Genomic DNA, 23,053 nt, shown 5'->3' with positions numbered 1-23,053 from the left:
GGCTACTGATTCAAGTGTGGATGACTACAGTGGTTAATACTCTACCTGCTGAGATTTTTTTTTTTTTTTTTTTTTTTGAGAATAAGCCAATATTTGCAATCTTTCAGAATTAGTTTGCAATAACATGTCTTCATGCTGTGTGAATTCTATGCAGGAAGTTGTGATTGCCACCAGGCAAGTAAGTTTATGGGTGTTTGCACTTACCTTGATCAAAAGTTAAGAATCACACGTTATTCCCAAGAGAAGATGAGCAAAAGATTTCAGACATGCACAAAAAATTGGAATGTGGGTATAGAAAATCAGTACAGCTAGGCATTTTATTTTTTTAATTAATTAATTTATTTTAATTGGAAGATAATTACTTTACAATATTGTGGTGGGTTTTGCCATATATCGACATGAATCAGCCACAAGTGCACACTTTAAGAAAGGATATTTGCTGGTGCCATTAAAAATGAAAAGGGTTGTGGGATCAAGAGCGCCATTTTGAATTTATCAATATTGATGTGGGAACATCCAAAGGGAATGGCCAAGTTGCTAGCTCAAAGGGAAGGTTTCCACTGAGAAAATTATCTACACAGGCACCCACTTCACACATGTACACAAACACACACAATGAAATCAGCATATTGATGCCTTTTAATGCCACAGAGCTGGATGAGAAAAATAATGGTATGTGTGGGTAGAGAAACAATTTTCTCTGAGCCTGAGCCATACCAACATGCGGAGAAGTATGGAGAAGGTGAATACAGCTACAAAACCTAAAAACAGAGACTACAGAGAGTTATATAAGAACTGAGAGAATAACTACTGATAGATAATGATGATTTGTTTCTTGACTAATGATTAGTTTATCCAACTTTATTATTCATATATTTTAATGGATTTCTTTAAATTGAGAACAATATGTTTTGCTTTCCACTGATGCCAGGTCTAATTAGGTCATAATTTGATTGCATTTGTTCTTTTGATTTTATTATTTAAAATGAATTTTGATATAGACATATTCTGCTATTATTTAAAGACTCTTCACATGGTTAATTATGTGCTAAGCAAGCGAAGGAAAAAATTCTAGAACATCTTTCATTCATTTAAAGCAGAAAAGATAACAGAGTATGTCTGTAAGTGGATTGGAGATTGCATAAAAGTTTGTTACTCTTTAATATAAAAGGTACACAAACAAATTTTCAATACAAGGACCATATTTATGATAATAAGAGCTATAATTCAATAAAAGAAACATGATTTACCCCCTAAAATTAGAGATAATAAAAAAAGAAAATCCATACAACATGGCATGAATTACCAAGAATTCAAAATCTATTAGGAAAACAAAACCCCAAAACAAAAACAAAATAAGAAGCTACCTCTTCTTAAATTTTTCTGTGACTTATTTTATCTCTAGAATTTATATTTAATTATTTTCAAATAACTTGGTTGAGCAAGCTCCAAGAGTTGGTGATGGACAGACAGGGAAGCTGGGCATGCTGCAGTCAATGGGTCGCCAAGAAGCGGAAACGACTGAGAGACTGAACTGAACTGAGATCATTTAATCATTATTTGATTAGCTACAAAATCTTGAGAGTCCCTTGGACAGCAAGGAGATGAAACCAGCCAGTCCTAAATGAAATCAACCCTCAATATTCACTGGGAGGTTTGATGCTGAAGCTGAAGTTCCAATCTTGGGCCACCTGATGGGAAGAGCCAACTCACTGGAAAAGATCCTAATGTTGGGAAAGACTGAAGGCAGGAGGAAAATGGGATAATAGAGGGCGGGATGGTTGGATGGCATCACGGACTCAATGGACATGAGTTTGCGCAAACTATAGGAGACAGTAAAGGACAGGGAAGCATGGTGTAATTCAGTCCGTGTGGTTGCAAATAGTCGGACATGACTTAGCAATTGAATAATAACAATAAAAACCAATGAATGAGAAGAAGATACTAATTTAACTCATTGCTTCCTATAAACTTGCTGGTTATTTGTATCATCATAAAGATACCTCAAGGTCTTTTATAAAGGACTCTGCCAAAAATGGTCCTGTAGTAAATCTTCCTCATATCTGTTTAATATTTTCTGTTTAGAGGTGTACTTCCATAATTAGCTCATAGCATTCACCTCAAAATCATCTTTTAATTTTTAGTGTGGGTATAATTATTTTCTTTTTTTTAGATATGAAAATTAAAATCTAGTGATATTAAATAAAATGCTTAATATAAGGGATAGTAGGGGAAGGAAGAATATGTCAGGTACATGTTCTGTTTCATACTGGTTAGTAATTTCTGAAAACAACCTCCCTCCACTAACAGACTTTCCCTAGAAAATCACAGAGCATTGGTCAGAAAATGCTCCTTTTAAAATTCTTGGTAGGTTTTTTCCTCAAATCCCTAGTGAGCAAATGAGATGTATCCTCCTTGCCTAAACTAGGCATTAAGAGCAAAGTGGCCTGTTTATCACCACATGCATGGCAAATAGGGATACTACTTAAGAAATCAACTATGAGAAAGAGAGATTTGGTTAGCATTTAAAAAGTGATGAGCTCCCCGAGCCTATGATATGCTACTTTTTCTTAAATGAGTCCAGCAGAGTGCTCAAAGATAGGACCAGTCGCACATTTCTTTCCCTCTCCACCATCATGATATTAGATAGATAGCTTGAGACGCATCACTGTGGGATGATACATCACAGTAATCAGCTTGTGCTACTAATCAGGGCTTTTTGTTTGTTCATTTGTTTCTTTTGATATTTATCAACATATATCGGGATGCAGTTCATGTGATAGTTATAAAAACAACTCATTCTTCACAGTGCCACTCAGTTTATCAATCTACCAATTTTGAATGCTAGGAAACAGAGAATACATATAAAGATATTTCAAAAACGCATGCCAAGGTGATTATAGTCATAGTGTACATATGTTCAGTCATGTCTGACTCTTTGTGACCCCATAGACAATAGCCTGCCAGAATCCTCTGTCCATGAAATTTTCTAGGCAAGAATACTGGAGTGGGTTGCTGTTTCCTACTATAAGGGATCTTCCCAACCAAGAAATCAAACCAGGGTCTCCCACATTGACAAGTGGATTCTTTACCACTGAACCACCTGGAAAGACCTATAGACATAGTGAGGGTTTGGTTAATATTATAAAATACACTATATTTTGTAATAATTACACTACTATTTGCTATTTTCAAACTTTCTAGTGTTCTCAGGATAAATGTTTCTAACTTAAAAAACATTAACTTTCAGGAAGAGCAGTGTCAAAATATGTTTAAAAATCTGCTAATTATTGTTAATATTCTGGCTTGTCAGAATAAAAAATACAAATATGCTAAAGCAAATGTATTAATAATCATATGATTTGGCATTAGAAACTGTGCATTTATCTGAACAGATGACAAGACATTTTTCTAAGGAACTGGAAATTATTCTCCTTATGTACTATGTTCTTAACAAGTGCTACTTTGAAGAGTACATTTTCCTCCACCCTGAAGATGAGAACATGACAAGCATCTTCAGCAATACCAGTTGCATTTTTTTCTCAATGCATGTTTCATTGATTCTTCATTTAAGAAAAGCTGGAAAGTAGCTTTCTATCACATTTATTCTATGACACATAATTTCAACTGTGAGATTTAGTAGCAGAGTGAATGACAAATGGTAGGGAAAGATTGACAGATGCTAGTAATTGTATGGTTATTCTGTTCTGTCCAGACTTCTGTATTTCATTTTGTCATCTTTTATACATTAAGCTTACTCATCCATCTTGTAGAAAAGTAGAAAATTGCATAAATGGGTTATCTGGTTGTATTAGCACTGATAGAATAGAAATGAGCATTACCTTCGAAAGTATATATTAGAGCTCATCAGAAATGAGATGGTCTGCAGTTCTCCCTGTCTGACAGGAAAGGCAGTGTTGTCTTGGGCAGAGTGTTCCAAATACCTATAAAGACCTCTTTCCATCTGAAAACTTTAGCCAATGGAAAAAGTAAAATCATATCTGCCTTCAGGAGAATATGGATATCAAATATGATACGTATTTCCTGTATTATGCACTGGAGAGCTAAAACTTCTGACAAAAGATTTCTTCCACTTAAGAATATTTTAAAAATCAGTAAACTCAGCAATTTAACGTAACTGGAATTAGGGACGAGTGGTGTGTGTGTTGTTAGTCACTCAGTCCTGTCTGACTCTGCAACCCCAAGAACTGGAGCCCACCAGGCTACTCTCTTATTATATAAACATAGTAAAATAAATTGTTAACACTTTGTTATTAGTACTTTCAAGACATTTTTTTATTTACCCTATGATTTGAAGATCATAGAAATCATAGCTAATTCTGTGCTCCTGATCTTCCAACCCTTTCTTTGTCATCTATCAGTTTCCTTCCAACGGCCATCAAATAAACCACTATTTATGCAATAAGATTAGCTTTTATCTCACCAGATACATGTCATCCATCTCAGGGAGTCAAAACCTGATTTCATTGTTTTTAGTATCACAGAAAACATTCTCATTTTGATCTGGTCCAGATGGTACATAGGTATCAAATTTTGGTACAAAGAAATCATTACTCAATATTCTGGCTTACCATTTAAAAGAAAAGCAGGAAAAGGAACCACAGAATTAACTCTAACAAATCTTTTCATCATACTAATTTCATTATTTCATATGGTAAATATTTTTCACTGAGAGGTGGCGTGATAATTCAGACAAAGCTTGTCATCAGGGATTCTAAATGCCAGGAAGTTAGACACATCAACAGTCTTATGTATGGGTGTGCCTAAACTACCACATGGCACACAGAAGGAGGTTTTAAAAAGTGTTGAGTGAATAAATGAATTGCACACAATATTTATAAAGCAGAGAGTGATTGGTGACTTCAGAGTACCATTAATTAGGAGCTTGCATATATTAACAGGAGGAGGAGGAGGAGATTTACTCTCTGCTGAGAGGCTCACAGTGGGTGCTAGCACTGACATATACTCTGTTACTTTCTTTTATACCCTCATCCTCATCCTCCCCAGACCTCCCTCATCTAATTGGATGAGTAGATTTGACCAGGATTTTCAGGGAAATACTATTAGGGCCCTCTTTTACTGACAAATCTTCTGGGGTAAAATCTGGGAACGGTTGAGTTTTTCCTTTAGTGGCTGACTTCTGGGAAAGTGCTACAAAAACAGCCAGGTTCTGTGCTGCATTTTAAATAAAGACCATGAAAGAAAAATGATGACCCCCAACAATAAAGACTTCCGTTTCTTGTTGGACCAATAAAACAGTATGATTTGTGCTATGAAATATAACACTATCCTATAATCATCAGTTCTCACTTTATAGAAAAGTAAATAACTGTTAAAAAGTTTATCATTACAATTTAAATCTTATTGATTTTTGTTCTCTGTTTTCTCCACTTATTTCTGGAGGAGTGACATGTTCTTTTCTGTTCTTTTCTGTTATGTCAGTTTGAAAACTTTGAAAAACAAGTCCACAATTGAATGATTGAAATGTATTTGTCAACATATTTAAAAACAATTCTTATGGTTAAACTCTGGCCCTGTGGTCTCCATTTCAAGCTGACTTCTTATTCCTTGTTTACTACACAGGTTTGGACCAATATTTCTCAAACAAGGGGCTACACTGTTAACTGTTTCTTCCTTGAGATCAGAACTCTACCCAAAGCTGAGACTAGAGCCCTGCCCGCTCCTATTCTGCTTCACAGATGCCTCTGATGCTAATTACTTATCTGAATCTCTCCCAGTTCCCCTGATGCAGTGGTTTGTTTTCCCAATGAAGCTCAATTGATATCCCTTGTGGGATTTAGCACCTGTTAATCATCTGGTTTTCTCTCATCAATAGCTTGCCATCAAAATCTAGGGACCAATGTTTGTCAGACTTTCACTCTGCATTCAGAATTGACTAGGTGCATACTTTTATGCTTATCAGAGGTGCACACTCCAGGACTCCAACTCATGATAGTCTGACTTGGGTAGGTTGAGTGACAAAGTTGTATTTCAGCAGTTAAAACCCATCCTCACTACAGACTTTGAGGAAGTGATCCTGGGAGTCCATCTTATCTGTCTCAGAAGACTGCTGCTCTCTCCTCTAGCATCAGCCCCACCACAAAAAGCATGGTTTTCTGTTTCCAGTTCAAGAATCTAGGAATGTTGGACTATCAAATTGCCTAACCGCCCTCACATGCTGCTTTGAACTGTCATCAGATTTTTTGCTTTGCAGTCTTTGAATAAAGGGGTTGGTTTTAAACAGCAAATAAATCAATGGTCCTAAAACTTAAGTGGGCTTCATTTACATCTCAATGGGAACTTCATACTGCCTTTGCCCCAATTATTCCACTAAATGGTGCAATTAATTGTAATTCAACTTATCACCCTCTAAATGTGACATTTTAGCATTATAAGGAAAATATATGATTAAACATCTTCCAATGAAATCAGAATATTCAGTTATAAAATAGAAATCTAATTACATTCCTACAGCTTTAGGCTTGGAGGTTTGACTTTTTATATTTTGGCAGAACATATGTGAAGATGGTGTGAAATTACTTCAGGGTATTTTCCTTTTGTGAGAAATTACAGGTTTCATTATTTTTCAAAAGTTATTGAGCTAAGGATAATAGCTATTTCTATAATATTTATCCTATTTGTAAACTATGCCATGAATATTGCTGAATTTATGTAACTTTTCATAAATCAATAGAGTACTTGTAGAATAAGGACCAATGTGCTTATCATTTAAATAGGAAAGAAACCAACAAGGAGCATTTGGGAATTTGCAATAGAATAAAAATTGATTCCTTACTATTTATAATACTATTAGTGTCATGAGTGCTAGGAGAAGAAAAAATATTCAGAATTGAATACTGTGAAATACATTGTTTTTGTCTATGAACTAAAAAGGTAGTGTGGTGTATGCTGAATGTATACACTGGCTTCTCAGAGATTTAAAATATTCTATCACTTTTACCCTGTATATTCACAGTTATCAAATTATGAGTCCTAATTTTTGGAGCCATTTTAAATGCCATGAAAAGAAGACTGTGCTGTGTACTACTTTGAACTTTTGGTTGACAGACCATGGGCACATCACTTAACTCTGAATTTCCTGTCCCTAAAAGGAGTGAATATAAGATAAACAATCTCTAAAATTGTTTCCAATTTGAAATTACATGAACGCTATTAAAAGTTCCAGCAGAATAGAGATATATTGAATAATACACAAACCAGGAAAAATGAATTTGAGAATTTGGGTCAGCTATTAATTTTCTCTAAATCTCAATTTATTGTCCTTTTTAAAAATAGAGCAATTTCAACTCTTGCGGCTGTTGCGAGAAATGAGGACAATGTAGCCAAAATCAACTAACAAAAGGTCCACAATATAGTTTGAGAATACAATAAGTACTCAAAATCATTACCAATATCATCATCATTTTCATCATCATTATTATATTAATACTGAGGTTATTTTTTATTATTTCATTGTTATAGCATTTTATGACTGTTAGAAAGTTTTGTTAACTGTATGGAAAATGCAAAGCTTCATTCTGCATGTAATCACTATTTAGCTATCCATATGTCTACCTGAAGGTTTCCCTGGTAGCTCAGTTGGTGTATAATTTGCCTGCAATGCAGGAGACCCTGGTTCAATTCCTCAGTCAAGAAGATCCCTTGGAGAAGGAATAGGTTACCCACTCCAGTATTCTTGGGCTTCCCTGATGGCTCAGATGGCAAAGAATCCACCCACAATGCAGGAGACCTGGGTTGGGAAGATCCCCTGGAGAAGGGCATGGCAACCCACTACAGTAATCTTGCCTGCAGAATCCCCATGGCAGAGGAGCCTGGTGGGCTACAGTCCATGGGTCACAAAGAGTTGGACATGACTGAGTGACTAAGCACAGCACAGCATATGTTTACCTGAAATGGCTTAACTTTCCTCTATATTTAAAACTGTATTGATAGCCTTTCTAGAGTTGTGTTTTTTGGAGGACCTCTAGGACATCTGCTTCTGGACTGAAGCAAACACTAAAAGCATCATTTTTATTGCATTTTTGCATCTCTGTATCTGGCACCAGCTGGAAACAGGGAGAGCCGAAACCAAAAAATAGAAAAAATATATATACCAGAACTTCTTCAAAATAGAATAAAGCTTAATTTGAAGAATGACTAGGTAAGAAGTAAGGTTTATGGAACTACTCCTTCAGCACCTAACCCATCCTCACAAGAGTCTAGCTAGCTGTTTACATAAAGACCGTTAACATAAAGAAGGGTACCTTTAAAGAGGACCCAAACCTGTTCTTTAACTGTGCTTCTAAGTTCTAAAAAAATCAGATCCTTCAACTTTAAAAATGAAATAGACAATAGAAAATCCTTGGATATGCTGTATAGATGAGAGGAAAGCCCTTTGGGAGGGCAATAAGGGCAGCAGACTTTATTTTGCAATTAGCAAAGGCTAAATGACTGCAAGGTAATTGACAGCTCCCTAGGTACTGACGGGAGGAGCTCAGTTTTGATTTAATACATTGACAACAAAACTCTGGGATTGTGAGATCTTTAAAAAGAAGCCACAAATCGACGAGTAAGGCGATCTAGTTTAAGTGCTTTGCTCAATAGAAGCCTTTGAACTCTGAATGCTGGGCAGAAGCTTAAACTAGGATAAGGGTATTTTCTCAGGGTGAGGATACTTTACCTAATTGTGTGTATTATCAAGCACTGTGTGGTACATCTTTTATCTTTTCCTCCTTCCGTGTTCCTTTTCCCTCTATCGTAAATACTTATTATTCTCTTCCTCTGGCCAACCCAAATGAACTAAAAGCCAAATGAACTAAAGATTAAAGGAAAGCTACTGAGGAAGAATAGACTGGCTGAAAGTTTTATATATATGTGTGTGTGTGTGTATATATATATATATATATATAGAGAGAGAGAGAGAGAGAGAGAGAAGAGAGTTGTTGTCGCTGTTGTTTAGTCACTAAACCATGTCTGATTCTTTTGCCTGTAACCTCCCAGGCTTCTCTGTCCTTGGGATTTCCCAAGCAAGAATACTGGAGTGGCTTGCCATTTCCTTCTGCCTCCAATAGACAGGAATATGCATTCATATATGGCTTTCCTGGTGACTCAGTGGTAAAGAATCTACCTGCAATGCAGGAGACACAGGAGATATAGATTCAGTCCCTTGTTGGGGAAGATCCCCTGGAGTAGGAAATGGCAATCAACTCCACTATTCTTGCCTGGAAAATCCCAGGGAAAGAGGATTCTGGTAGGCTACAGTCCATGGGATTACAAAAGGGTCTGACGATACTTAGAGACTAAACAACAAACAACATATACACATACACATACATACATGCATGCTTGCAAGAGAAGATAGAAAGGTAGGTAGATATAGAGGGGAAGAGAGCAGACAGAAAGCATGCAAAAGGGAAAGATTAATTTGATTTTGTATACTCTACATACTTCTATATTTACATTTTACCAATGCTATATATTATTTGATGCAGGAGACATGGGTTTGACCCCTGGGTTGGGAAGATCCTCTGAAAAAAGAAATGGCAACCCACTTTAATATTCTTGCCTAGGAAATTCCATGGTCAAAAAACCCTGGTGGACTACAGCCCATGGGGTCACAAAAGAGTCAGACATGACTTAGTGATTAAAACAACAACAATGTATTATTAGATTTTAGATTCATTGTCAAATTTGATTTTCCTTTTAGAGTTCCCAGTGCAGTATTGATTTATATTTATTTGATTATCATTAGTGAATTAAACAGTTTCTACATATGCCTTGTAAGCTACAAGTTTAATGTAAGGTTTGCATAAATAAATGCCTGAATATGTGCCAAAATGTTGATGACAGATAGATGAATGGTGTAAGTGACATTTGAGTTTCTTTACTTTGCTTACTTTCATCTTTAATCTTTCAATCATCCCTTATTGCCTTTTTAATCAAATAAATAGTTGACAATAGCATGCCAATCCTCAGTCAACCTTCATTTGTCTTCATATTTGTTAAACCACTATACTGCATCAACACAGAGCTAGTTGCTGGAAATAGAGGTACACATAGGATATAGGATCTGTTCATAAAATGTCTAAAATTCAGGGGAGAATGTAATGAGTGTTATTGGTATTTACAATGTGCTATTTAAAAAAAAAAATAGGGAAATCTGCTTCTCAAAGGAGATGATATATAATGTAAGACCTGAAGAGTTAGTAGGAATTGGACAAAACTATATATGTAGCTGAGAAAAAAGAATATCCTAAGAATTCTCATGGGCAAAGGAGCAAGTTTTATAACCATGGCCAGTTTGATGAATTACAAATAATTTTGAGTGATTTAACATAGGTTAAGTGATGAAAAGTTAACTGAGAAAACTAAAAAAGGAGATAAGAGGGAATGTTAAAAAGAGCCCATGCCCACATTCCAATAGTAGAAATAATAATTTGCTGAGTGACATGATTAAAATTGCCACATTGAAAGATGACAGTATTCTTGCCTTGAGAACCCCAAGAACAGTGTGAAAAGGCAAAAAGATAGGACAGTGAAAGATGATGAGATGGTTGGATGGCATCACCGACTCAATGGACATGAGTTTGGGTAAACTCCAGGAGTTGGTGATGGACAGGGAGGCCTGGCGTGCTACGGTCCATGGGGTCACAAAAGTCAGACATGAGTGAGTGACTAAACTGAACTGATATGCTATTATTAGAGTCTGAATTGATAGAAATCCTGCAACTAGAGAGGAATACATTGGAGAAATATTTAGGAGATAAAATGTGGAAAACTTTCTGACTCACTGAATTTGATGACTGAAATAAGTCAAACAAGTCTGAAATACATCAAACAATTTAAATACATGGCAAGTGGTACAAATGTCTATGGCATTATTGAGTTTGATTCAGGAACAGGGGAAAATGTTAAGATTCAGCACTCTTGCTTAAGGATGATATGGAAAGATCAGAGGGAAATTTCAGATATCCTGACTTTGGACATTATAGAAATATTCTGTAAAGTAGACCTGGCATTTATCATAAATTAATTTCCTTCAAATATCTCATGTTGTGTACAGTCAAGGAAACACACTAGAGAAAGCCTATAAGACTAGTTGGATTGTTTACAGCAAAATGTTACTATCCTATTCAATCCTCAAATAAACTGAATTTCTTGTGGTCACAACAATAGGCATACATGTTATATGGCTTTTGGGGACTTATTCTTAAATTCCAGAAAATTCTGACTACTTCCATGAAATTTTATCTGATATATGTTGACTAAAATAATTTCTTTTATCCAAAATTCTATTGTTATAACATTTATATTTATAGTGCAGTTTTATTGTATTATAAAAGATCATTTTACCCAAAGATAATTGTGATATAATATTCAACAAAACATTAATTATTGAAATATAAGAAAATATCTATTTTGTGAAACACCCATTTTCCTGTCAGTACAGATGTGGATGTATGGGTGTATGTAGTTTTTCTTCCTTTCCAAAATTTATACTTCCATCTTTGTCGTGCTGTTATTCATTGTAAATGACTTTCAGAGGAATGACATCTAAGATCATTATACCCTTGACTTTAGAAGAAAGCATCTGGGGTTTTGTCATTTAATTTAATATTGATTCCTGATTTGTAATATGCATAATTTAAAATTAATTACATTTTTTAAATCTACCTTTAATAAAAATTCTGTTAAAATAATTTAATTTTTAAGTATATTTTTTACATAAAGCAAGGTAATAATATTGGAATTTTTCATTCTTTGATTAAATAATATTTATATTGAAGTACTTTTGCATTCTTAGAACAAATTGATTATGTGTCATATTTTAAAGTACTGCTAGAATATTGTTAGAATTCTAAATTGGATTTTTCATTTACATCAATGATTGTAATTGCCCTGAGGGTATGTATATGTTTGTATACTTGTATATATCCATTATTTTTTTTTTTTTTCAATTTCTCCTTTATTTATTTTTTTTTTTTTTCCAGTGGGTTTTGTCATACATTGACATGAATCAGCCATAGATTTACACGTATTCCCCATCCCGATCCCCCCTCCCACCTCCCTCTCCACCCGATTCCTCTGGGTCTTCCCAGTGCACCAGGCCGGAGCACTTGTCTCATGCATCCCACCTGGGCTGGTGATCTGTTTCACCACAGATAATATACATGCTGTTCTTTCGAAACATCCCACCCTCACCTTCTCCCACAGAGTTCAAAAGTCTGTTCTGTATTTCTGTGTCTCTTTTTCTGTTTTGCATATAGCGTTATCGTTACCATCTTTCTAAATTCCATATATATGTGTTAGTATGCTGTAATGATCTTTACCTTTCTGGCTTACTTCACTCTGTATAAGGGGCTCCAGTTTCATCCATCTCATTAGAACTGATTCAAATGAATTCTTTTTAACGGCTGAGTAATATTCCATGGTGTATATGTACCACAGCTTCCTTATCCATTCATCTGCTGATGGGCATCTAGGTTGCTTCCATGTCCTGGCTATTATAAACAGTGCTGCGATGAACATTAGGGTGCACGTGTCTCTTTCAGATCTGGTTTCCTCAGTGTGTATGCCCAGAAGTGGGATTGCTGGGTCATATGGCAGTTCTATTTCCAGTTTTTTAAGAAATCTCCACACTGTTTTCCATAGTGGCTGTACTAGTTTGCATTCCCACCAACAGTGTAAGAGGGTTCCCTTTTCTCCACACCCTCTCCAGCATTTATTGCTTGTAGACTTTTGGATAGCAGCCATCCTGACTGGCATGAAATGGTACCTCATTGTGGTTTTGATTTGCATTTCTCTAATAATGAGTGATGTTGAGCATCTTTTCATGTGTTTGTTAGCCATCTGTATGTCTTCTTTGGAGAAATGTCTGTTTAGATCTTTGGCCCATTTTTTGATTGGGTCATTTATTTTTCTGGAATTGAGCTGCAGGAGTTGCTTGTATATTTTTGAGATTAATCCTTTGTTTGTTTCTTCATTTGCTATTATCTTCTCCCATTCTGAAGGCTGTCTTTTCACCTTGCTTATAGTTTCCTTTGTAGTGCAAAAGCTTTTAAGTTTCATTAGGTCCCATTTGTTTGGTTTTGCTTTTATTTCCAATATTCTGGGAGGTGGGTCATAGAGGATCTTGCTGTGATTTATGTCGGAGAGTGTTTTGCCTATGTTCTACTCTAGGAGTTTTATAGTTTCTGGTCTTACATTTAAATCTTTAATCCATTTTGAGTTTATTTTTGTGTATGGTGTTAGAAAGTGTTCTAGTTTCATTCTTTTACAAGTGGTTGACCAGTTTTCCCAGCACCACTTGTTAAAGAGGTTGTCTTTTCTCCATTGTATATCCTTACCTCCTTTGTCAAAGATAAGGTGTCCATAGGTTCTATCCATTAGCTTTTAATCAATTTTGTTTTCAGAGTCATGATGGCATTTAATAATGTGTTGGAAATTTTAGATTATTTAAAAATTTTTTGATAATGTTGAAGTTCAGTTCAGTTCAGTCGGTCAGTCATGTCCGACTCTTTGCGGCCCCATGAACTGCAGCACACCAGGCCTCCCTGTCCATCACCAACTACCCTAGTTTACCCAAACCCACATCCATTGTGTCGGTGATGCCATCCAACCATCTCATGCTCTGTCATCCCCTTCTCTTCCTGCCCCTAATCCTTCTCAGTATCTGGGTCTTTTCAAATGAGTCAGCTCTCCGCATCAGGTGGAGAGTTTCAGCTTCAACATCAGTCCCTCCAATGAACACCCAGGATTGATCTCCTTTAGGATGGACTGGTTGGAGCTCCTTGCAGTCCAAGGGACTCTCAAGAGTCTTCTCCAACACCACAGTTCAAAAGCATCAATTCTTCTGCGCTCAGCTTCCTTCACAGTCCAACTCTCACATACATACACGACCACTGGAAAAACCATAGGCTTGACTAGACGACCTTTGTTGACAAAGTAATGTCTCTGCTTTTTAATATGCTATCTAGGTTGGTCATAACTTTCCTTCCAAGGAGTAAGCGTCTTTAATTTCATAGCTGCAATCACCATCTGCAGTGATTTTGGAACCCAGAAAAATAGTCTGACACTGTTTCCACTGTTTCCCCATCTATTTGCCATGAAGTGATGGGACCAGATGCCATGATCTTAGTTTTCTGAATGTTGAGCTTTAAGCCAACTTCTTCACTCTCCTCTTTCACTTTCATCAAGAGGCTCTTTAGTTCTTCTTCACTTTCTGCCATAAGGGTGGTGTCATCTACATATCTGAGGTTATTGATATTTCTCTGGGCAATCTTGATACCAGCTTGTGCTTCCTCCAGCCCAGCGTTTCTCATGATGTACTCTGCATAAAAGTTAAATAATCAGGGTGACAATATACAGCCTTGATGTACTCCTTTTCCTATTTGGAACCAGTCTGTTGTTCCATGTCCAATTCTAACTTGCTTCCTGACCTGTATATAGGTTTCTCAAGAGGCAGGTCAGGTGGTCTGGTATTCCCATCTCTTTCAGAATTTTCCAGTTTATTGTGATCCACACAGTCAAAGGCTTTGTTGAAGTAGCATTACATTTATTTGTCTTGATGTATTGAATAAGCAACCTGTAATATTTTCTGGGATTTTTTTCCTGTTACTTGTCACTTTTTAGATTTTTTTACCTATTCTAGTAACCATTTAATTTCATATTATGCTAGAAATTTTCAGTTATATTGCTATGTGTTTGTTCATAGATTTATTTTACTTGTTTTGGTTTAAAAAGGTGACACATTCATGGATTAAGAAATGTGAACAATAAAAGCCACTCCAGCTCACAAGTTCACTATTTCATATCTAGTCCCTCTCCTGAAAAGGAAAAATACTTTTGTTGGTTATTAGCAAAACTCTAAATATTTTAATTAGACATCTCTGTATATATCTGATTTATTAATCTAGGCAGTGTATTGTTATGTATTGACAGATGTATGTACCAATAAAAACCGAGAGATGGAAGGGTGGAAGTAATATACACTATTTATAAATGTCACTACCCATTTATCCCCCAATATATAATGCTTTGTATTATAATCTTTTTAAGTATCTGATCTTGTACAAAACTCTCTTCTTAGATATTTTAATTTGGTTACTCTCTTTCAAATTATTGGCATGTGCTACAGAAAATAAGCTAGGATATGTATGGTTATGACATAAATATGGTCAACTTCCTACAATGTCTATACTCATAGTTCTGTTACAAAAATAAAGTAACTTCATAATGATGATCCTAAATTTGTGTCACATTCTAACACATCTGCTAATTTATCAAAGATTCAACTGCCTTAAGCAAAATTTGAAAATACACTGTTGAAGTAAAATTTGTTGAAAATTAGTTAACCATATATGTATATATATAGGCTTCCCCAATGATCAGTGGTAAAGAATCCATCTGCCAATGTGAAAGACCCAGGAGACAGATTCAGTCCCTGGGTTGGGAAGATCCCCTGGAGGAGAAAATGGCCTCTCATTCCAGTATTCTTGCCTGGAAAATCCCCTGGACAAAGAGGCTGGTGGACTGCTGTCCAGGGGGTCTCAAGGAGTTGAACATGACAGAGCATGCACATACATACTCATATGTATATATCATATATCATCTAAAGTCGGAGAGCCAAAATAGGCTTTTGTCTTTATTTGGTTATAAATTCATATTGGAAATGGAGAAACTGACTCTATTATTATAAAACCATGTCTAAGTGCTGGTCCAACACACATTCCAATTCATATAGGTGTCTCTATTCAACTGCTTATGTTACCCAGGATGCTTCTTTCCCCAATTATTTTGGCTAAAAGTAGAATAAAGATAATATTTTACATTTATGTTGTTTATGTTTTTTTTTTAATTGATGACAGCCAACCCTGGCCACTGTTGATCAAACAATCACATCATTAAGAAGAATGTGTTCAGAGTAGTGCTGAAACATGATAAAAACTTGTGAAAAATAAGTAGCAAAAATTTTCCTATTTTAAAAAGTTTAATGCTAGTTGAAGAAGAAAACACTACAAATCTATCATGAATCAGTCTTTATTATTTCCAAAACAATCCTCTTTAATGGCATATGTAGGTCTTACTATTTCTTAACATGGCAGCAATCTAGGGATTTTGGTGTTTTTATACTGGTGGTCATAATGCTCTATAGAGAAGATGCTCTCTTATCCTTCCATGAAGGCACACACTGGAAATATGGGGTGAATGTAGGATAAGTACAGAAAGAAGTTCAGCAGGATGCAAGGGCCCCTCTCCTGTTAGCAAGTGGAAAGCTGTGTTGAATCTAGAACATAGTGAATTTTAGGAAAAGGACCTTACTTCTCTCCCCATTCCACACACTCTACTCTCATGATGCTTTATTCATACGGACTAGCACTTTCACTTTCATTTTTAGAATAACTGGAAATATTTAGGGCACTAGGTAAGGAGGAGATCTTTCTCTAGGGAAACATCACTGCTAAAAAAAGCCAAGAGTCACAAACCAGCATAGAGTTGCCTATAAAGAGAGGTTGTAAGTATCAACTTGAAATGGATTTTCCATTCAGACAGCACAATTTTGCTGAGTCAGTGCACTGCTAAACAACCAAAATGTGGAGCTGAGGATCTAGGCAAAAGTTTTCTTTCTCCTACGTTCTGAATCCATTTCTATTAATTACAAGTAGTATGGGTTGCTATTTTGTTTTGCTTTGTTCCTGATTTGAAAAACTAATATTCGTTGTTATTTTTGCACAGACCAGATAATGGCTTAGTGTTATACATCTTGGATAAAAATTATGTAAAATTGCTGCATTTTTCTCTTTAAACAAGAATTTATTCTAGATTCCTGCTTTTTCCAATTCCTATACTTAATCAAGGATTTCTATGTTGGAAGTAAATATCTTCAAATGTTTATTTCTTCATTGACAGCTCATTGATAATGCAAACATGGCTATTTTTCAACAAACATAAGGTCAATTTACTGGGAACAATTTCACACATTAAAAAATATTTTTTGTGTCTAAACAGAAAAATATTAAGATTTTATAATAGTAAATACATCAGAATTTTAAGAGATGAGAGCATTTTTGTGAGTACCAAAATATTTTAAATCTTTAATTTTTTCTGAACCCACCTTACAGAATGAAGGTAATAGTAAAATAATAATGGGATATATATATATATATATATATATATATCATCCACGAGATTCTCCAGGCAAGAATACTGGAGTGGGTGGCCATGACCCCCTCCAGGGGATCCTCTCAGCTCAGGAATTGAACCCATGTATCCTGTGGCTCCTGCATTGCACATCGATTCTTTACTCACTGAACCCCATGGGAAGCCCAATATATATAATCAGTTCAGTCACTCAGTCATGTCCAACTCTTTGTGACCCCATTGACTGCTGCACACCAGGATTCCCTTGTCCATCAACAACTGTCAGAGCTCACTCAAACTCATACCCATATAGTTGGTGATGCTATTCAACCATCCCATTCTCTGTCATCTGCTTCTCCTCCTGCCTTCAATCTTTCCCAGCATCAGGGTCTTTTCCAATGAGTCAGTTCTTTGCATCAGGTGGCCAGAGAATTAGAGCTTCAGCTTCAACATCATCCTTCCAATGAATATTTAGGACTGATTTCCTTTAGGGTTGACTGGTTTGATATCCTTGTAGTCCAAGGGACTCTCAAGAGTCTTCTCCAACACCACAGTTCAAAAGCATCAATTCTTCAACTTACTTTATGGTCCAATTCTCACAACCATACATGACTACTGGAAAAACCATAGCTTTGACTAGATGAACCTTTGCTGGCAGAGTAATGTCTCTTTAATATGTTGTCTAGGTTGGTCATAACTTTTCTTCCAAAGAGCAAGAATCTTTTAATTTCATGGCTGCAGGCACCATCTGCACTAATTTTGGAGCCCAAGAAAATAAAGTCTGACACTTGTTTCCATTGTTTCCCGATCTATTTGCCATGAAGTGATGGGACTAGATGCCATAATCTTAGCTTTTTGAATGTTGAGTTTTAAGCCAACATTTTCACACTCCTCTTTGACTTTCAACAAGAGGCTCTTTAGTTCCTCTTCACTTTTTGCCATAAGGGTGGTGTCACCTGCAAATCTGAGGTTATTGATATTTCTCCCTGCAATCTAGATTCCAGCTTGTGATTCATCCAGTCCATCATTTCACATTATGTACTCTGCATATACGTTTAATAACCAAGGGGACAATATACATCCTTGACATACTCCATTCCCAATTTGGAGCCAGGCCATTGTTCCATGTCCAGTTGTAACTGTTGCTTCTTGACCTACATACCGATTTCTCGGGAGGCAGATAGGGTGGCCTGATATTCTCATCTCTTTAAGAATTTTCCACAGTTTGTTGCGATCTACACAGTCAAAAGCTGTAATGTAGTCAATGAAGCAGATGTAAATGTTTTTCTGGAATTCTCTTTCTTTGTCTATGATCCAATGGATGTTGGAAACTTGATCTCTGGTTTTCTGCCTTTTCTAAATCCAGCTTGAACATCTGGAATTTCTTGGTTCACACACTCTTGAAGCATAGATTAGAGAATTTTGAGCACTAATTTGGCAGCATGTGAGATGAGTGCAATTGTTCACTAGTTAAAACATTCTTTGGCATTGCCTATCTTTGGAATTAGAATGAAAACTGACCTTTTCCACTTCTATGGCCATTGCTGAGTATTCCAAATTTGCTGGTATATTGAGTGCAGCGTTTTCACAGCATCATCTTTTAGGATTTGAAAGGGCTCAGATGGAATTCCTTCACCTCCACTAGCTTTGTTTGTAGTGATGCTTCCAAAGGCCCACTTGACTTTGCACTGCAGGTTGCCTGGCTCTAGGTGAGTGATCACACCATCATGGTTATCTGGGTCTTTAAGATCTTTTTTGTGTAGTTCTGTGTTTTCTTGCCACCTCTTCTTAATATCTTCTGCTTCTGTTAAGTCTATACCATTTCTGTCCTTTACTGTGCCCATCTTGCATGAGTGTTCCCTTGGTATCTCTAATTTTCTTGAAGAGATTTCTAGTCTTTCCCATTCTATTGTTTTCCTGTATTTCTTTGCATTGATCACTGAGGAAGGCTGTTATCTCTCCCTGCTATTCTTTGGAACTCTGCCTTCAGGTGGCTGTATCTTGTCAGGAAGCATTTAACAAGAGGCTTCCTGTGTGCTGTTTTGGATCTGTCAGGAACCCTCTGGCCCTTATTGATTCCTGAATATTCAGGAATTAAGAGGAGAGGCATGCCTTTCCCAGGGCTGAGGAATCAGGCATTTCTCACTACGGTGATAAGTACCCTCTTCCTTTTTATGAGCCATACAGTAAAAGGTGATTGTTTGCAGCTCTCTCTTTGATAGGGATCCTCTTTTGTTTTGTAAGTCTGGAATTTTAATCTTTATCTTTGCTGAGAATAACCACCTTGTAAGACAGAATATATGCCCACGCCATGTTGATTAAAACACCTTTGCTCCATCAGAGCTTTGGTCCCGGTGTCTTTCTTTCTTTCTTCCTTTCTATTCTCTCCTTCTTTCTCTCTCTCTCTATCTCTCTATTTATGGCTAATTCCTTGGAGCGCGGAGGCCCGCTGAGCTCACTTTCTTGCCCGGGTTTCTAAGGCCCTCTCAAGAAGGCGCACTGTGCCTCTAGAGGGCGTCCGGTGTCTACGTGCAGCAGCGCGAACCCTAAGAACAGGACTCCATTGGCTTTCCGTGTAAACCAAGGGATATCAGCCTCTTTCTCTCTCTTACTCTCTGGACCACCAGGTTCCGGTCCATTAAAGGACCAACAATATCTTTCCTTTTTCTCTTTGCCTTTCACTTCTCTTCTTTTCTCAACTATTTGTAAGGCCTCATCAGACAACAATTTTGCCTTTGTTTGTTTCTTCATCTTGGTGCTGGTTTTGATCATTGCCTCCTGTACAATGTTACGAACTTCCATCCATAGTTCTTCAGGCACTCTATCTATCAGATCTAATCCCTTAAATTTTTTGTCATGTGTACTGTGTAATAGTAAGGGATTGATCTGGTCTTACCTGAATGATCTGGTGAGTTTCCCTATTTTCTTCAATTTAAGTCTGAATTTGGCAATAAGGAGTTCATAAGCTGAGCCAAAGTCAGCTCCTGGTCTTACTTTTGCTGACTGTATAGCGTTTCTCCATCTTTGGCTGCAAAGAATATAATCAATCTGATTTTGGCATTGACCATCTGGTGATGTCCATGTGTAGAGTTGTCTGTTGTGTTGTTGGAAGAAAGTGTTTGCTATGATCAGTGACTTCTCTTGGCAAAACTCTTATGGTCTTTGCCCTACTTCATTTTGTACCCCAAGGCCAAACTTGCCTGTTACTCCAGGTGTCTCTTGAATTCCTACTTTTGTATTCCAGCCCTCTGTGATGATGGAAAGGACTTTGTGTGTGTGTGGGGGGGGGGGGGGGGCGGGGGGGGAGGCGTTAGTTCTAGAAGGTCTATTAGGTCTTCATAGAACTGTTAAACTTCAGCTTCTTTGGCATAATGGTTGGGGCATAGACTTGTATTACTGTGATATTGAATGGTTTGTCTTGGAAACGAACAGAGATCATTCTGTCGTTTTTGAGATTGCTTCCAAGTACTGCATTTTGGACTCTTGTTAACTATGAGGGCTACTCCATTTCTTTTAAGAGTTTCTTGCCCACAGAAGTAGATGTAAAGGTGATCTGAATTAAATTTCCCCTTTCTGGTCCCTTTTAGTTCACTGATTCCTAAAATGTTGATGTTCACTCTTGTCATCTTCTATCTGACCACTTCCAATTTACCTTGATTCATGGACCTAACATTCCAGGTTCTTATGCAATATTGTTCTTTACAGCATTGGACTTTACTTCTATCACCAGTCACATCCACAACTGGGTGTCATTTTCGCTTTGGCTCAGCATCTTCATTCTTTCTGGAGTTATTTCTCCACTCTTCTCCAGTAGCATATTGGGCACCTACTGACCTGGGAAGTTCATCTTTCAGTGTTATATCTTTCTGTCTTTTCATACTCTTCATGGGGTTCTCAAGGCAAGAATACTGAAGTGGTTTGCCATTCCCTTCTCCAGTGGACCACGTTTTGTCAGAACTCTCCATCATGACCCGTCTTTCTTGGGTGGCCTTACACAGCATGGCTCATAGTTTCATTGAATTAGATAAGTCTGTGATCCAAGTGAACAGTTTGGTTAGTTTTCTGTAACTATGGCTTCCATTCTGTCTGCCCTCTGATCGATAAAGATAAGAGGCTTCTGGAAGCTTCTTGACTGAAGGGGGAGGACTGGCTATGGGGGAATCTGGTTCTTGCTCTGATGGGCAGGGCCATGCTCACAAAATCTTTAATCCAATTTTCTGCTGATGAGTGGGTCTATGTTCCCTCCCTGCAGTTAGCCTGAGGCCAAACTCTGATAGGGGTTATAGCAGCCTTCTTCAAAAGTACTTATACCAGGACTGTTGTAGTCAGTACCCCTGACCCCACAGCAGGTCACTGCAGGCCCACGCCTCTACTGGAGACTCCTGGACATTCATAGGCAAGTCTGGCTCAGTCTCTTGTGGGGTCACTGCTCCTTCCCCAGGGTCCTTGTGTGCACAAAGTTTGGTTTGTGTTCTCCAAGACTTGTTTCCGTGGAAGTTCTGCAATCAAATCCCACCAGCCTTTAAAGTTAAATTCCCTGGGGGTTCTCAGTCCCTTTGCCAGATCCCCAGATTGGGAAATCTGTTGTGGCCCTAGAACATTTACAACAATGCGAGAATTTCTTTGGCATAATTGTCCTCCAGCTTGTTGGTTATTTGTTTGTTGTCTCTGTGGTTGGGCTTGCATGCCGCTCCTCCCATATCTGCTGCAGCCAGAGCCCCTGTCCCCAGGGCAGGCCACTGCTGACCCATGCCTCCGCAGGAGACACTCAACACTCAAAGGCAGGTCTGGCTGAGCCTCTTGTGGGGCCCCTGCGTCCTCGTGTGCACAAAGTTTTGTTTGAGCCCTCCAAGCATCTCTGATGGGTATGGGGTTTGATTCTAAACACGATTTTGCCCCTCCTACCATCTTGTTGGGCTTCTCCTTTGCCCTTGGACATGGGGTATCTTTTTTTGGTGGGATCCAACATTCTCCTGTCAACGGTTGTTCAGTGGTTAGTTGCAATTTTAGAGTTCTCACAGGAGAAGATGAATGCACGTCCTTCTACTCCATCATCCTGTTAATGCTAGATAGTATATAATATACTATTTTTATAGAAACATTGGTTATTTAATTTCAGTAAAATATATCTTAAGTAGCTGGCTAATTTGCCAACTAAATAATACTTAGGTTCATCTACAGATTGTTGCTTTCATAATAATTCAGTAAAACTTGAAAATGATTGTTTCTAGGTGGCTGCAGTGTCAATTTCATAGTCCTCAGAACTGGCTAATATGGTTCATTATTTCAAACTCTTATGGAATGAAGTTCACTATTATTGTTAATTAAAAGTTAATACTGCAAAACATTGTGAACCATTTTTGTCCACACTCCTATATTTAATTTGGATCTTGCACATGTGTTGGCATAATCTATTTACTTTTCTATGATTCAAAGCTATTAATTCACTGTTAAGAATTTCCAAATGAGAATAATTTCCTTATTGAGAGGTGTGGGGGCCTTGGAGAGTCCTAGAGCTGATTACTTTGCCAAGATTAAAAACAATAATAATTGCAATTGACTCACACTGGCTTCTGAAACTCTGGTATTTGCGTGTATTTCAGGATAATTATAGCTGTTCAAAATATTTCCCATGGTAGGAAATTAACATCTTTTTTAAAAGAGAGGAGGTCAAGAGAATTTATAGAATATCATAAGGTGCATATAGCAGAAAAAAAGTAGAATTTTATGTAATCTTAACCTTTCAAATCAGAGGACAAAATCACACTGATCATCATATATATAAGTATATGTACCAATTCACTCTTTTATTCTTTGCTTGAATTGCCTCAAAGTCCTCTAAAACATATATTGATATGCTTTTCACAAATAGCTGATACTATTTTGTGACACT

This window comes from Dama dama, chromosome 11 (genome assembly GCF_033118175.1).
Source record: "Dama dama isolate Ldn47 chromosome 11, ASM3311817v1, whole genome shotgun sequence".
Classification (NCBI taxonomy): domain Eukaryota; kingdom Metazoa; phylum Chordata; class Mammalia; order Artiodactyla; family Cervidae; genus Dama; species Dama dama.
The sequence above is the reverse complement of the archived record's forward strand: the minus strand, read 5'-3'. Positions refer to the sequence as shown.